Genomic DNA, 15,587 nt, shown 5'->3' on the forward strand with positions numbered 1-15,587 from the left:
GGTGACTCAGGTGGCCCTGCATACAGCCAGGGCTCTGTGGCAAAGGCTTCTTCAAACACATTGATCCATATAAGACTTCACTCCAAGCTGACTTTTGGCAGCATCTGCTTGCCAGCCCTCAGGGTTTTTTGGATTGTTTTGGGGTTGGAAAGAGGGGCCTTGAGGGAACATAAGAATAGAGGGAAAAGGTAAGATAATTTACTTGGTTGAGCTGCTTGCAAGACTAACAGCTGGTAAAAGCACATGGCTTTGTTCAAGTTGAAGGTAATCTGAACACCAATTTAATAACTATGGCATTTCTAGTTTAGACTAGGGATTTCAAATCTATTCTGATGTTTGTGCCACAGTGAATTTCACCACATATTCACTCCTGGCCACTCAAAGTCTAATAAGAAAACTACAAGGAGTTCCTGTGGCAACAAAGCTCTGAGTATTTCACACAGCCCGAGCCTGCTTCACATCCTCAACTCCAACAGCTTCTGCTGCTACAAGGCATTCCCACAGAGCAAGTCAAACCCAGGGGGGCCAAAGAGACCTTTCCTTTCAGCTGAGATACCCTCTTACCGTCCTCCCCACCTTCCTCTGGGTTACAGAAGCCACACAGAGGAAAAAGCTCCTGACTGGAGCACGGGCAAGCTGAGAAACAGGCAGGAGCTGGAGCAAGAACAAGGACGGGAGGCTGGCAGGCATAGGTGATGGGCAAGAAGCAGCTGATAAGAAATTCTACATAGGAGAGTATCACAGACATAAAAATACTGAGAAAATAATCAACCAACAGGCACCACTCCTGCTCCTACACACTGCGTGGAGAAGGGGTCTTGGAGATGGCAAAAGTATGTAGTGATTGGAGAGGTATTAAACACTGACAAGTATGGTCACCTACAGCACTGGAAGCCATCTCATTCACACCTACCTAATTCTGATTGCTTTATATTGAAAACTCAATTTTCATAACTTCTTAGGAGTATTTTTATTTAGCTTTTTACATCTTTTCTTCCCCACTCAACATTGAATGCATTAGCATTACAAAAAACCCAAAAATGACAGCATTTGAATGTATTGCAAGTTCATCCACATTCTTACAGATTCCCAAGATGATCCCAGAGATTTCTTTCCCAGGATAGCAGATAAAAGTGAAACGAACAAGGACAAGAAAAAAACGTTCTTCCTGTGAAGAACCATGAAATGTCCAGACCTACCATGAACACTCATCTTCACCCCCACTGTCACAGAGCCTGATGCACAAAACACCCTCAGCTCCAGCGCTGAACATTATTCTGCTCGTACCTTTGAGCCCAATTAAAAGATTATTTCACACATACTAACAATTCTGGAAAACACATGATAAATTGGGTCCTTTCACAGGAACAAGATGTTTTCCTCCAAAAGAAAAAAAAAAGTAAAAAGAAAACCACTGTGATCCCTTCCAAGCAGATTCTTCAAAATCTGTTCAGATGAGATATCTTTTTCTTTTCTTAAAAAAAAAAAAGTCTTCAATTACAATTTTCCTAGAAACCGTGAAAAACATGACTTCTGCTTGTCAAAAATTAGCTCAGTGATAGACTCTTAGCACACCTGAAAGGCTTGTGTATTGCAGAAGTAGAAAGTAGTAGCAATGCTAACCTGGAAAAAATTTAGATGCAATCTGAATAAAGCAACATTGTATAAATATTGCAACAATACCTTTTACCTCACCACTTTCCAAAAAATTAAAAAGATAATGGAAATCTGAAAAAACTGATGAATAAGCAGGCTAGCTTAGAGCTACACTACTAAAGTTCACATCACTATCCTAAAAAATTAAAAACAAAATTGTACTATATGCCTATTTATACTGAGTGACATTTTTGCACCTTATTGGCCTTTCTTTCAGACAGAAAACAGATGTCATAAATGTCCACGTAATTCAGCAAGAAATTGTCTGTTTGTGAACATTTGAAATGCTACCTTTACAGCAGCTCAGGTACAACAGTGTCTCACCAGGCCTGCTGGTCTCCAGATATTTGTGCCTTGCAGAATCTATTCCCATTGAGTAAATGGACCAGAGGATTGCACTGAGCTTTGCAAGCTGAGAACAAGTCATTCCCTGCGCTGGGATTGCCCACATCTGCTCCTCTCTGACCTGCACAGAGGTGAGAAAGCTCTCAGCTCCTTGCAGAGTGACCCTGACCCAACCTCCAATTAACAGCTTAACGAAAGTGATGGAGCCTTAATTTCTGCACAGAGCAGGAGAGGGGTATTTCAACCATCTAAGTGACATTCACATGAGTTGCACAGGTTGAACCAACTCGAATTAAAAGACAGTGAGTCCTTTTCAAACCAAGTGTAATCCAAAAAGTATTAGACATATGCTCAAAGCACTCAGGAAAAATATACAGCCTCACAAATTGACTTGAAGGACTGAACAAATTTTAGTATGACAATATGCTCCAGAACAATATGTTCAAAATGATGGTACTATCTATATATATGAACAGTATGAGAATACTAGGAAAATATCTGAGGATGTGAGAACAGAGCTCCTGAACAGAAAGAATAAGAAACTGAAACACTGTAGAAACATTGTACCTGAAACTCTAAAAACAAATAAATAAATATCAGTTTAACAAAGAAGTTGATAAACTATTTTTAACTAATACTTGCTACCTGCTTGTTCCTTTCTCACTCAACCATTCTCAAAATAGTGAGGAAGGAAGAAAAAAATCACAGGAATGATACTTCCAAGGAAAACATAAAGGATGAGAAAAAGAGATCAAACACCAGTATGGGTAAAAGAGATGAGAACCACCAGCATGCAGCTGAAGTGAGAAAGGAGTACTGGGAACAGGCTGCAAGAAACTCTGGCAATGTACAGGAATAACCAAAGAGCAGAGGCAGACAGACAGGCAGGACATCAGAACTGGCCAAGTAGGATGTGTGGAGCAGGACCTGAATTGCTGTGAGCCCTGCAACCGGGCACGGCCAGTGCCACCCTCCCAACCAGGCACAACATGCCAGAGCTATTCCCCCATCCCACCACAAAGCCTTGCTCCAGCCCTCCCTTTGCTGCAAGGCAAGAAACAGTCCAGTTACAGCCAGTATTTTATTCCTATCTGGCGCTAAAGGACCAGCACATGTCTGAGCAAACCTCCTCCCCACTAGCCCCCAGCTCCTGTGATTCTTGGGCATAAGGCTGTGCAAACAGGGGCAGGTTCTCTCCCCCACAATTCCTCCTTCCTCCCCTCCTTCTTATATTCTCTGACAATAATTCTTCAAACAGGAGGTGGAGAATTTGCAATCTGAAGAGCTAAATATCAGTGTGTACTGCACAAATTCCTACCAAACCAAAAGCTTCTGTAATTCTTACAGAGTAGCATAACTAGTCTGACAACTGTCAGTACTAGCATAGTATTGAAGCGCACTTAAATGCTAAAAACATAAATTAACAACTTTTTAAAAATAAATATACATATTAAATGACTTTATATTAGATCAGCATCCTATGGGGATCAAATTCAGACATGACCCAAAGAAGGAAATTTTGATTTTAAATGATTCTTGCTTTCTAAGGCTAAATTTGATCCATGCTTGTGAGGACTACCAGTTGGAAATAGGACCGAGAGAAAAAGGTTTAACCACAGCCTAAATTTTTGACATACTGTGTGCTGTCCTCTAACTCCTAAATTCCTCATGTCAGATCTGTGCAGATGATACTGTTTCACTGCTCATTTTCCTCACAACCAACTTCTAGCTTATTTTGCAGAGCAAATAACACTACCACTAAATCCAGACCAGATGATCCCTGCCAATACTCAGACTCATCGTTGTGGGCTGCATTACAGCATGATCTTACACAGCATCATCTTGTTCCTACTTTAGCATTTATCAATAAATTATTATTTTGATTCAGGAGCTCTTCATCTCTCACCAGAAGAATGCAGTATCTTCAATGGATGCTTGTATGGGTCCACTTCTTCTCATATTTATAAACAAACCATAACTGCAGGAATCTGCTAGAAAATTGTCTATGCCCTTCATCCTTTAGCCATGCTACCATTATGTCTAGATGAGACTACAAAGTGCTATCTAAGAAAAAATTCAGTGTCAAAGTATTTATTGCCCAAATAGCCCTTCCACCTGTCCTTTAGAAATAGGAAGCAAATCATTGCCCTGCAAGGCAGGTCTGGTCTGTGGACTGCTTCCAAGCCATGCTGCCCTGCATGCTCCAACATATTAGTCATGCCTGCATATACAATAAATGAAGTTACTAACAGAGATACAAACGGCTGAACGTTAAATAAAAAAGGGAGATAACACAGCAAATCCAAATTAGGCTGAAAAAATACCATCTGTTCCAGTTAAAATTTCTTCCTCATCTGTATTATCATCAGGAGCTCTCCATTTGTTATTTATTATTTCTAGATACTGTTTCAAATATTAGAAGGCTTGCATAAAAGACACGTTACTTAATTCAAGTACCACTAGTTGGGAGTGATCCACAAGTGACTTTGGTAAACTTCACAAAGTGCAAAGTAATTCTCTCCCCTACCTTTATATGTACATGTATGTATATATGTGTATATATGTGTATATATATATATATATATATATATATATATATATATATATATGTATATATGTATGTATGTATGCATATATAATTATAATGGTATAATAACAACTATTGTCAGCCTATCAGAGCACCTCATATTGAAAAGTGACCCTTAAGGCAAGTGGAAAGCTTGACCTAAAAGAACCACTTCCTTGCACTGGGTAATTACTCTGCTCTGTGATCACCTGTTTAAGCTTTCATTTGTCACTGCTATTCAAACTGGGATATTTTATTTACATTTGGCTGCAAGCACTAGGCAGTGGTAAAAGCTGCACATTAATAATGATACTAATAATCAAAACCAAGCAGTAGCCTTGGATAAAAAGTGCCCATGATCACAGGAGGTCAGAAAAAGGGCCATACAACCAGCCTCCCACATCAGACTGACAGGAGAACTTACAGGGCTCACTAGCTGGTTATTAAGAGTTTTGGCAGCAAGGAAAATGAGAATCCAAATTAATCCTAAATACTGTGATTCTGGACTAATCATCTCTGTAATGCATCAATAACTTTATTTTGGAGTACCTACCTGAAAAGTGGTCCAAAACTGGTGAAAATATTATTTTCAGCAATATTATATTATATTATATTATATTATATTATATTATATTATATTATATTATATTATATTAATCAGGTTCTGCCCATTTACTTTTGGTAACTGAAGAACAGCACATTTGTAGTGGATGAATATATACACACATCTGAAATACTTCTGGAAGATCCATCAAAGAACCACCCCACAAAAGAAAACTTGTTAATTAGTTCCTGAATTCCTAGCCTCATTTAGTTTTAAACCAGACTGTACAACACTGAATTTACATAAAAATTATAACTAAGATATTATTATCTTAGCTGTTACTGATCTCACCCTCCACTACTTGAAAAAGTTGCTTAGACAGGAAAGAAAACTTACTCTTGGAAGGGATTTAAGGAGTCTCAACAGTAATTTTACATTCTGCACCTAGAAAACTTGCAATTCAGTCCATGAACTTTTACAGCTACATACAACGCAAGCAGAACTTTTTGCTCACATGACATACAAGTCACTACTCTATCACTGGAAAAGTGCATGAGAAAGTTCAAATCATTACTAATTTCTATTTAGAAACAGCAATTTGAAAGTGACACTCACGTACAAACTTTCCATGCTCTCTCCCCTTACTTTTATTAGAAAACTTTATACCTCTAGACTTGCAAACAGAGTAATGCAATGATGGAAGCATACCAGTGACTTGGAAAAAGTTCAGGCATGCACACATACCTGAATGTGTGCATTAAGATGAATGGAGGCAGGATACCTCACATTACCTCAGGATAAGGGAATACAGACAAGCAGTAGCAGTGAGTAGCTTTCATGCTCTCTCTTTTGCCTTGCAATAACTTGTTTCTGTGTCACAAAATAAGACATTTAAGCCAAGATTAAAAAAAAAATATTCTGGACCATTTCTTTTCGTCAGAAGGTATTTCAGCTATTAATTATGTAGTTCAAAGATGAAGAGGGAGCAAAAATCATGTTGTAAAAGTACAAAGCAATGCAAAAATCAGTAGAAGCAGCTCTCAAGGATACTTTTAGATTACCATGGTATATAACTGATCAGCTTGTATTAAATACTTCTGAAAGACAGACAGCAAGCTGGCCCAAAGAACCAACAGCATGCAAACTGTGAAAGTCTCCCTGCTAACACAGAGCAGGTTTAAGTGGAAAAAACAAAACCAATTTCAGCAGACTGAAAATCACAGGACTGAAAGCTGTGACAAACACAGATTTCTCATTCCAAGACTTTACAGGTTGAGAACAACACAAAGATTTGCCTACAGAGACTGAAGGTGTATGTCCATAGTTTATATGAACCACAAGCTTTGAAGTTGAGAGCACGTTTCTTTTAGTATTCTTAATACAGAGGATCATTAAGAAATAAGAGGTCAATACAGATTACAACTATTTCAGGATCCTTTCAGGCCACTACTTGTTACCACACTGTACAGTCAAGATGCAACACGCTACCCTCCATGGTCCCCCCCAGCCAACCAGGCTGCAGCCACACTTTTGTGCCCATTTGCCTTTCTCCACCTTCCACTTGGCTGGGAGGAGTGAGGAGTCGGGCTGGGATCCACCTCTGTTCTCAACCATGGTGAGCTTGGTGTCTCCAAGCCATGTCCTAGGACTGGGCTCCAGCTCCCACTGGCTCACAGGAGGGAAGACAGAGCTATCCCACCGCCACTGCTGCTGGTAAAAATCTCCCCTGTAACTTGTGCCTTAATTTCTCCAATGCAAAAGGGATAGTGCACATCACATATAAAGGCAAGAAAGTTTATTCAAGACTATAAAAGGCTACAAGGTCTTTCTGATACTGCAACAGCAAATTCAGAAATAACTATGATTTTTCCAGGGCTTCTGAAGCAGAACACCTCACCAAAGGCATATTCACATCTTGAGATGTGAGCAGCTGCTCCAGAAGAGAAAAACTAGTTCCTTGTTCTCCTCTCTCTCTTTTTATTTTTACACAACCTGATTCTGAGGAAAACATTTGGGTTTTCGTTACCACAGGAGGGCAGGAGCATGTAACGCTCCTGTCGACTTCTTCTTAGAGACAGCAGAACAAACAGTGGGAGCTGGAATGGAGAAAGAGCCAAGTCAGAGACCCAGAGCGTGATGAAGATTCAGCCCTACCAGCGGAGTTAACTGCTTGTTAATGAAGGCGTATGCATCCCATCTGCTGACTACAGAAGAGCTGGAATGGTTTCAAAAACAGCCCAAGACAGACATACCATCAAATATGTGATGTGAACGTTGTGATCCATACTCAGAAGTTTACCCCACGGATTTTAGCAGGCCGAGTACAGACCCAGACACACACAGCACTGAGGTGACAGGACACGAACCGTGTCCTTGTCACGCGTTAACTGTCACTGCCCGGTGAGAACAGGAATCCTTCCAGAGGAATTTGTTTATTCATTAATTCTGATTTCAGGAGAAAGTTCTGGCTTGCACCCAGCAGCTAATTGGTTCAATAAACAGCATCTCAGTTTAGAAGAAGAAAACATGATACTACAGTGAGAACATGTAACTGAAACCTCGATATCTGGGTATGACTTAGGGCTTCTCCAAAGAGCTGCACTGCAAAGAGATAAGTTTTAAAAGACAAGACAGGATACAGCCTAAATGCAAGAAAAAACTACAAACATTTATCTGAACACTTCTTATGGGGAAGAGGAAAGAGAAATTACTACTGTAAAAATGTCCCTAACGATGACCTAAAACATAGAAAATAAATTTATGGATGAAATCATGGGGGAAAAGAAATCCAACTTGTATTTAAATTCTGAATTACAACTCATAGGTATAATATTTAAACTTTTGTTCCCTCCTAGCTAGGCCTGCCACATAAAATATGCTATAAAGAAAGGTGCCAAACAATTTTTTGAGTATTCCAAAAAGCAAATATGCAGCCCATCATGAAAAACAAATATGATTACCTGAAATCTGTGATCATCTGCACACTCTCAGAGAGTTCAAAAGACCTGGACAGACTTACCAAAACAAAATCTGCTGCACTAAAACAAGCTCCCAGGTATTTTCATTTGTGCTATTTACTAATACGAATTTCCCTTTCCACAAAATCTAGAATTTTAAATTCAATAAAGCTCATGCAACTGCCAGTATTATAAAATTCTCTTTAATAAGTAATATTTTTGGTTTTGTAAGTACTGAACAATAGCCATCAGATTTGAAGAACTATTAGAAAAGTAATTGTCACAGATTTAACATATTAACAAAAACACTGGAGATGAGGCTTCATTTAAGCCATACAACCCTTCCTAAGAAATTTGTGCAAAACACTTCAAATTATGCATATTATATATTCTTGGCTTTAGACCCTTTGATTATACAGTCATTCCTGTACATGAACAATTTTTAAAAGTCACGTACTCTAAGTGCTACATCAGAAGCAACAGCAAAATGGGTTTTCATGGTAAATCCTTCATATTCTGCTATGATCAGCATTTTGCAGGACTACACAGATGAATTCTCTGTTAGCCCTTCACTTCCTTGTTTAGGAGGCCACTTTTTTGCACTATTTCTTTTTATAAAGATCTATTTTTGACTGCAGTAGACCTTTGTTTACCTATTAAGCCACCTGATGCCTCCAGGAGACATATAGTTTGCTAGTGAAGTAATTTTCTCTCTGCTACACACAGTGACTCCGTGTAACTACACACTTCTAAACAGGAGTTGGTATTTGCAGCAATCTGCAAAAGGCTCCTGCCTGTGCAGTTATCCCTTGGAATTAAAAGAAATGCATAGTTCTGCTTTTCTGCAGCAGAGGGGGAAGGGGAATATAACTTGTTAGAGCACAAAAGAGGAATATAATTTGTTAGAGCACAAAACTTTGGCACCGCAATTTCAAGAACACAACTTCTCATCTAATGAAGAGAATAATGATCACTCAAATACTTCTTTGCCTTGGACAGCTGCAGGTTGATTGGGCGGATGTTGAGTTGGGAGAGAAGCATTGAGAGAGATTACAAGGTGTTTGGTTTTTTTTAATGAGGATGGAATGATGCTAGATTAGGTCTAACACAAACAGAAAAAGACTGAAGCTAAGAGTCTGAACCTTTCCATAGCACAATGCACTTTACTCAGCACCTGCAGTTGCACTGTACACAGAGCTTTAGCTAATTATCTATAGATTTGCTACAACCTTCATTACTGTGCAATGTAAGCTTTAAGTTGTGACACAGTGAATAGCTTTCTTTTGTTAAAAAAAAAAAAAATCTAAGCAACAGTTAAGAAATAGTAAAAAAGAGCTCGCTTTTTTTTTTTTTTTTTTTATTTCCTCCCAGGACAATTCTCAATAACCACGATTAATGCTGTGTATTACAAAACAGATTATAACTTTGAGCATTTAAAAAAATTTACAACAGTCAGGAATCTTATTGTACAGGACACTGGACAGTTCATGTGCTACAGTTACACAGACTACCATTACTGGCAGTCACAGGACAGAAGCCTCACAACAAAGAGAAACAAAATCCCCTATTTGCCAAGATTTAAATAGCTGGGGCACAGGCAAGAGAAAGGAAAAGCAAAAGAGAGAAATCTAACTCCCCAAGATCATTGCTGCACCTCAGCTACAAACAAATATCGGGCCCTGGTTGTTTTGGCTGCCAGTCAGATATTTCTTCATAAAAGTAATAAATATACTTACCTTTCTTCCCAGTCAAGACAACATGCCAGACCAATGGATTGTTCTGACCATTCAAACTGTCATCTAACAACTCTTCAATTTCTGATTTAATACTAATTCCTATTGGGATGGAAACACTGAAAACACAGATCTAAATACAACAGCAAATCCTGAAGTGGCTTTGTCATATTTTTTTATGTAATAAACCAACGTTATCTGTAATATCTAATAGATAATTAAAATCTATATGTATTTATACATTAAGTATAGACACACTACAGCTTAGTGTTCACAGGTATTGGGGTTGCAAGATTATTTTTATGCATTCATACATAACATTATTTAACCTTGCATTTTCATGCCCATCACTATAAATAGTTATTCTAAATTTCTAATACACAAAATTTTTTGACAGGATAAGTGTTAAAAGTACTGCACTATAGTAATACATATGTTGTTTGCAGCACTATGCAGAGTACTTTATATGTAAGTGAATCACCAATCATCATATAGAAGTCTTAAGTAAATTTAGGATCCCTGCAATACTATCACTTACTGTTTCAGAAAACAGTTTCTGTAATTTTAATTCTTACAACAAGCTCATTCTGCATATCCTTAACCTGAATAACTCATACTGCTTTAATATGTGCAAACAAGTGGAAGAGTGACAAGCTATTAACATAAGATATATTAAAAAATAAATCTAACATTTGATCTAAGCATACCTTTCTTGCTGCAGTTTTCATACACTAAACCACATAAGACAGAGTGAACCCTAGGATTAAAACAGATTAGCCAAAAAATAGAAACATTGGTTTCATGTACTACCATTCCCAAAATTTGACACATTGCATTAATAACAAGTCTACAGCCACAAGAAAAGCTGGCATTCTCTGATGATATTAAAAAGTCTCTATGCATCTACTAATCATTAAGAGTCAAGTATGTGATACTAATCACTGTTCCGTTCAACAACTACGTGAAGCAAACTTTTGACAGACAGGTGATGGCAATCTGCCAGCAGCTCCCAAAAAGAGTGTCTGCTTTCAGTCACATCCCCGTATCGACACTTTCAGTAAGTCAACAAATGTTTCAGCACCAAAACAACAGTGGCACAATGTTTCACATTACTTATGTAGAAAATATTCTCACAGACCTCCATAGGATTTCTGGAATTAATGCAAAACAAAATCCCAAGCAAACATGTTTTGCAACCCCAAATATAGTGAGTTTAGAAATAGTTGGTGAAAAACTGCTAAAGCTTGAAATTTTTTTGCCTCCAAGTGCATGTATCAACCTGTGGGCTGAAAGGAGTGGGAGACTAGAACATAGCTAAGTTAAAATTGCACCTCATCACAAACAAGCCTCACTATTTAATAAGGATGCACTTCAGAACCCCTCTCCAAAGCAATACCAACCACGAACAAGATCCGTGCTAGAGAAAGAACCTATTTTAAAGCCTAGCAGTCACAGCAGTGAGTGAATTGAGATGTGCTGCAATATTTAAGCAGCCATTATAATGCAAATGCGGAAGGTATTAGCAAGGCTATTTGCATTGGTGCACAGCCCCTTCAGTCAGCGCACAATGCCGACAGAAAGGACAATTAGGATGCATGCATAACAAAAAGCCTCCGACCACAGGGTAGGCAGGTCCACTGAACCGGATACAATATCTACGGGATCAACAGGGCTCCATGGAAATACTGCCTGCTGGATCGCACCGTACTTCTTGTTCACACTTAGAATATGAAGCGTCCTTGGGCACAAAAGCACGGAGATGATTAGCACAGCAAAGGTGAGAGCCAGCTACAACCAATTTAATGCGAGCTCCAGCCTCGTGTCTCACGAGACAGCAACTGCGCTGGAGCACAGCTCAGTCCCCAGGGCTGCTCCTCTTGGCAAACCCCCCCCACCACCACTAACACACAGCAGCAAACTTTCAACTTGGCTCAAAAACAATAAATAGAAAACGCGTACATACTTTCCTGTAGCAAAAATAAAATTTAAAAAAAAAAAAAAATGCTCTCCGGCACTGGTTGAGACAGAAAGGGAGACAGGAGTGAGGAGTGCAAACCAGGATCTAATGCACATCCACACTGAGAACAGACTACGCTTTTGCAGAGAAAGCAAAAAGCAAACCAATAGACTCAAGTATTTACCTTTTTTTTCCCCAGCATGTACACCTTAATGGTAAAACAATACTAAAACAACCAAGTATACAGGCAAGCCAGATTGTTTTAAAAAGTTCTTTGACCGTGTATCCTAGTATTTATCTACACCAATTCACAGCCTCTTAATATATCCTCGCAGCAGTCAGCATGTCTGCAATTATATGATGGGCTCTGCTCTCTCATTTCTCTTGTAGAGCAATACAGATAAAGTACCTCTTAAACTGCGACAATCTTAAAACAGTCGAAAATCACCACACGGCACAAACTGACTTTTTTTAAAGAAATTATAAACTGTTCATAATTTCTATACAAAAGATACATTACCTGGAGGTTAATGATAGAAAAAAATCTTAGTAATTAAAATTCCGTTTTCATCCAGAGACCTGCCTATACTGAAAATGCCTTTGTTGAATCAAATTTGATGTTGGAGAATTCCCAGATTTATAATAGTATGTGATGTGTATTTCGCAAGAGAGTCAAGGCAAAGCAATGCAGCAAAAAACAAGTGAATTAAGGTCAATGGCTAATACAGCAAACATTACCTTGCTTATTATAACAACCTGTTACATTTTATCCCTGTCCATTTTGTAACACAGCAAGACCACTGTATCAAACAGACTGGACTATGTCAGCCAGTACAGTTTCCACGAAAACGAGAGTTCTTTTTATCCGTACCATCAGTTGTAACTGGCTTTTTAATCTTCGCTACTGCATCCTCCCCAGCCCTCTCACACACACACAAACCCACCAAAAAGCGAGAGGCAGAAATATCTCCTCTGAGATGCAGATGCATGCAGTGAAAATAAATACAAGCTATTACAACAACAGAGCGAAAAGCAAGCCTCACTTCAATTAAAAGAGCATCCACTGAAAAACAAAATCAAAAGCAATGAGCCTCAAAGCGTTCTGGGTGGGAAATGCCACCGGCCACACTGAACGGGAGGGTATGGCAGGCTGGACATGAGGACATGGCATCAGCTTTCCTGCACCCAGGAACAGCACAGATACCCCAAACCCAGGCAACTGGGGAGGGCAGGGGCAAGGTGAGCACCAGGGACAGACTTCCCAGGGGCTGTGGTGGGACACGGGAAGGGACAACGCTGCCTTCCCCTCCCATGCACAGAAATTTTCATCTTTCCTCAGACACGAAGGAGAACCTGCTCCTAGAGAGACACGGCTCCTTCCTAGCACCCACCCAAATTCTCCACAGTGGTATTTTGGAACCACTGAGGTCTCTTAAGGCAATTTCCTTGCTACCATACTAAACCTTCCCAAAACAGGGCCTTGTTATTTACTGCGTTTCCTCAGCCTTGTCAAGAAGGGACCGCAGAATGTGATCCTTCTTTCAAACACGCAGAAGATGCTTTGACAGCCCTGATTCAATTACCATGCATGAGCACCGTGCCCACATGCAAGCGCCTACATCCACCTATTTCACGGGTGCTGGACACAGCTGCCGGCTCGGACGGTGACAAGCCAGGACTGCCACACACACCTCCAGCAGGAACATGCTTTTCTAGAAAGCCACAATCAATCCAAGGGTTTCCTAAAAGGCACACGCACAGCAGTGATCTTCCGAGCAATTAATTTCTGTGCAGAGGCTAACAGCGCAGGAAGACAGCTGGAGAAAATATTCCTCGTCTGAAGGAATCCCTTCAATCACACAAAATTCCTGGAGGAGAATACACCCGTCAGTGCGATTTAAGTGTCAACTTAACAAAGGAACGCCCCTCCCAGCACCTCCTGCCTTACAGATATGCCACGCTGGAAAGGAAAAACTACACTGGGAACAGCAGCTACTCACAAGCAGAACTGTTCATGGACCCTCCCTTGCCATCACCGCAAACAAAAAATGCTGAGGATTGTTTCTAGAAAGAGCAGATAGAGAGACCTGGAAGAAGACAGCATCCTCTTTGAGGATCCCTCAGTATTCCTCAAAGGAAGGCAGTGGACACAAGGAGAGTTTTGTCTGGAATCATCTTTGTGTATTATAAGGTTACATATAAAATTAGTTTTGCCTAATATACATGCTTTGCCTTGCCACATGTACAGAAACGCTGATGGCCAACAAACAGCCTAAAATTAAAGGAATACGGCTTCAAATTAGTAAAATTATCTCCCATTTTACTCATCCAGAGCAAAGAATAATTATGTAGAAAACAAAATAGCGAAATCAAAAACATTCAAGGGGAATTAAGATGATAAGGGTGTTACTAAAATTAAAATGTATGTGCAGTAGTGTAATAACAAATTCATAAGATACTGTAAATCTTTCCCAAAACCAGACTAGGTTTATATCAAGATCACCATACAACATATGTCTGAAATATGGCTGTAAATAAGTGTGATTTAATTTGACCACCACCTACTTTAAGCCCTTGATTTTATAAACAGAAGTATATCATAATGACTAGTGATTAAAAAAAAAAAATCCACACAGTTTAGGAGGTAAAAAGAACAATATATAAAATCAAACATGCAAACAAGAAACAGCAGAAAATTAAGACCCTGAAGGTAATTATCAAAACTATCTTAACTTCTATTCTGATAGTCAAAAAAATCCCCAACAAGTACTGCAGCAATGACAATACACACAATTACAACTCCTTGATCATTAATATTCTGCCTCAAAAGTCTGCACATGTGCAGAACACAATGCTTCCACAGTCCCATCTCAAAAACAGAACTTAAAAATTACCAGTACTATTTCAGCACTTCACAATTGTTTTCTCACACACTGCGACTTTTTATTCCACGTCCATACCTGCTCCTAAATAGGATGGACAAGAGAAGCAGCAACACAGTTTCACCAAACTTCAGTTCTGCTGAACTGCGGTGTAGCTCACGCCCAGTCGCAATTTTAGTCAACGCGGCCGTTCACCTTACTAAGGTTACTACAGCTTTTGAAGCATTTCCTAGGGAAAGACACGAACAACTCGGTGAAGACGCCTTCTACAGCCACAAACATACGCGGGAAGCTGTCACACCGCTTTTCTCTGTCACACCTCTCTGTTTTAAATACCGGGAAAATCACCTGGCTAGACAGGAAGGCGACGACTTTTGAAACGAGGTTCTGTCTCTGTGGCTCCATCAGAGCTGCCACAATAAATACATCGGGTGAAACAGGAAAAGAGCCTCACGCCTATGCGAGAGGGTGGGGGACCGCACTGACACGGGCAGAGGCAGCGGTAATCATTACCCGCACGCCGGTAATCATTACCCTGAGCGCCGCTGCCACTACACACACGCCAGTTCGCTTCAATTGCTCGGTGCCAGCTCCCGGCACAGAGAGCTGGCGGAGAGGAGGAGAGGTGAGGCTGTAAGACGGAGCTTCCTCCTTTCTTTTTGTTGTTATTGTTGTTGTTGTTGTGGCGGTCGCTGCCATCGCCCGGCAGCCCCTCGGCCGAGCCCCGCGGGGTCGATGGCCGCCCCCGGCCCGGCCCGGCCCGGCCCGGCCCGGCTCGGCTCGGCTCGGCCCGCCCCACCTGCGCCGGGCCCCGCGGACCGGGCGGGGCAGCCCCGCCGGGGCGGGCACGGGCTCCCCGCCGGCCGCCCCGCCGCCCCCACCGGCGCCCTGGCCCTCCCCGCCTTTGTGCCCGCGGCCTCCCGCCGCCCCCGGCCGCCGCCCGCTGT

General features: G+C 40.5%; 1 protein-coding gene across 5 annotated transcripts in view; it reads right to left on the reverse strand.

The window, feature by feature from the left end:
• SHOC2 (SHOC2 leucine rich repeat scaffold protein) overlaps positions 1-15,587 on the reverse strand; it is a 64,788-nt gene that overhangs the window by 49,033 nt on the left and 168 nt on the right. Inside the window, exon 2 of one of the 5 annotated variants that reach the window (XM_053984447.1) lies at positions 14,719-14,869. The exons of the other annotated variants lie outside the window; for them this stretch is intronic. The gene's annotated coding sequence lies outside the window, so the exon portion shown is untranslated. The remainder of the gene's footprint in view (positions 1-14,718; positions 14,870-15,587) is intronic. 5 annotated transcript variants of the gene reach the window in all.

The sequence above is a fragment of the Vidua macroura genome, chromosome 8 (genome assembly GCF_024509145.1).
Source record: "Vidua macroura isolate BioBank_ID:100142 chromosome 8, ASM2450914v1, whole genome shotgun sequence".
NCBI lineage: Eukaryota > Metazoa > Chordata > Aves > Passeriformes > Viduidae > Vidua > Vidua macroura.